A 2,500-nucleotide genomic window follows, 5' to 3' on the forward strand; every position below is an offset into this window, starting at 1 on the left:
GCGTTTTAAGAAATGAATTTATAAACAAATTCCAACTCACCACAGCAAGCATTCAGGATGTTAAATCTTGGTATGTGTACGAAGGATGATCTTCTACCATTGAAAAGCTTGGCCGTATCTGAGATGGTGAGCTGAACTTTTTACACCATAAGAATCATGCATTTAACCAATCGTCCGCATTCTTTTTGGACCATCTGCGAACGTTTGATTTGTTTGCTCTCAAAGTTCAATTGAAACATGATAGTTCGATGAAAATGAAAGTGGACGTCAATGCATTACCGCCCATATGCCAGTAACGTCGGCACACTCCGGGAAAAAGGAAAAAAGACACATAGTAAATACACATTGCGCTAGAGTGATGACACAACGCTTACAAATCTTCAAAACGTTCTTATTTCGATTGCTCGACAAACAATTGAGGAGCAAAATTATTTCAGAATGAATGCTTGATCTGAATTGTAGTTCAGTTGAGAAAGAAGAGCACACACTTGTATGTCATGTACTTCAACCTACTTTGGAATAATGTGTTGCTTGAACATGTTTTTCTTTCTGACCTACTTTTTCTTCGTTCCTTTGTTGCATGGTTTATTTTCTTTACTTTAAGCATATTAGTTTGTTGTTCTTATGTCCCTCTTTTTTGCTGTTTGATCACAAGTACGTTTTCCAATTGTAAGCGGATTTCGAAATACTGCTATCCGCCAAGGTATATTATGCCTAAAATAAGAAAGTGATGCTATGAGAAAAAATCATCACCACCTCATTTATAAAACCTACGTGGAAAAATGACCAGGTGAAGAAGACACGATAGGTGTCCGCCAAGACGATGGAATTAAGTTATGGCAAAAATGACAATGTTATCTGTTTGAGTTAGAATTGATTTGAAAAAAAATATTTGTTTGTTTTCCTTTTGTATATCAAACGTTTAAGTATTTTGAGCATGATAAAATAACAGAATGATTAATTGATATGTCAGTCACAATAATGTCAGGAGGAATTATGCTGGCTCGGACACCCTTTGGACAATGGTCAATTTGACTGTAAGAAGACTTCAGTGTAAGCAACAATCGTTGAGCAAAATCTAAAAGACGGTGTACCTGGAGAATTGCGGTCCCAATAGACCAACTTAACACAGTGTTTAAACGTAATATAACTGGACATTAAAGCACTAAGTTGATAGGATTCTTGGTTTCTGGTGTCATTACTCCAACTCCCAAACCAACCTGTATACCTCTTCAGGTGGTTTCAGGCATTTGTTTGACCAGGGATGTGCTTTCCAGTGTCATTATTCCAACCCACTCGCCCGTGTACAATTTGGGGCAATTTGAGACTGTATCCCTCTTGTTTTATGAATATGCCTTTGAATAAAAATGTTTACGTTTTCCAAATTATACAACTTTAAATTGTGCAATTGCCAACAAAAACATTGGCAGACGCTGTTTTAATGCATGGCAAACATATTACAATCAACACCACCACCACCACCACCACCACCACAGCAACAAAAAACCCAAAAGAACATAAACAAAAACAACAACACTTATCAGTACTAATAACAAGTTAATTTGACACATGGGCTCTGAAAACTTACCTTCACCAGAAGTATCCAAAACACAGCAAACAGTCATATAGTCATGTGCAGGCTGGCAGAGATTCAGGTAAACCAAGGAAGTGGCAATGGCTTCCAAGACAGATCTCAACAAGGCTCAGTTTTATGCGAATCCGGAGCTTTGAAGATTCTAGATTCGATGGAGGGAAAAAGAATCTATAGCCAAATCTAACTTCTGTGAGGAAGAAGCCCGTTATCGATTTTGACGTTTATCAGTCCTGTTTATCAGGAACTTCATTTCGACCAACTAGAAATCATTTGTCAAATAGTTCTTCCGTCTCCCTTCTCCAAAACACATTGACAGGTGATGTCTGGTGCCGTTCGGAAGATGCCAGAGAGCTTTTACTGCTCCTTTCCTCCCCTTCTCGTGTTTCACAGGTACAAATATTGACATTCGCCTGGCGCTTGGACTTCGTCCGAAATCGATGTCGCGCCGTCATAAGTTGTCTCCCTTGCCCTTGCGTGATGAAGGTATGGCGGGCCGCGTGGTTCAGAAAAAAGTCTGGGTTAAGGAATTGTTTAGACAAGGGTGTGATGAGTGGAAATGAAGAAGCTTTTTTTTCCTTTTTCTTATTTTCGTTAGTTTTGTGCGCGGTTGCTTAATATTGTGTTGTTTGTATGTGTTTTTGTGTTTGTGTATGTTCGTGGCATTTATGTTGTTTTGTTGTTGTAGATTGTTTTCATTGTTTTGATGTTATTGATTTTTGTTGTTGATCATGTTTGTTTTCTTTTTTTGGCGATTTAGATGTTGTTTTTTGTCTCTGTATTATTCTGTTCTGTGTGTGTGTGTGTGTGTGTGTGTGTGTGTGTGTGTGTGTGTGTGTGTGTGTGTGTGTGTGTGTGTGTGTGTGTGTGTGTGTGTGTTTTTTGTCTTTGTCTTTCTGATTCCGTATA

The sequence above is a fragment of the Littorina saxatilis genome, linkage group LG2 (assembly GCF_037325665.1).
Source record: "Littorina saxatilis isolate snail1 linkage group LG2, US_GU_Lsax_2.0, whole genome shotgun sequence".
Lineage (NCBI taxonomy): Eukaryota > Metazoa > Mollusca > Gastropoda > Littorinimorpha > Littorinidae > Littorina > Littorina saxatilis.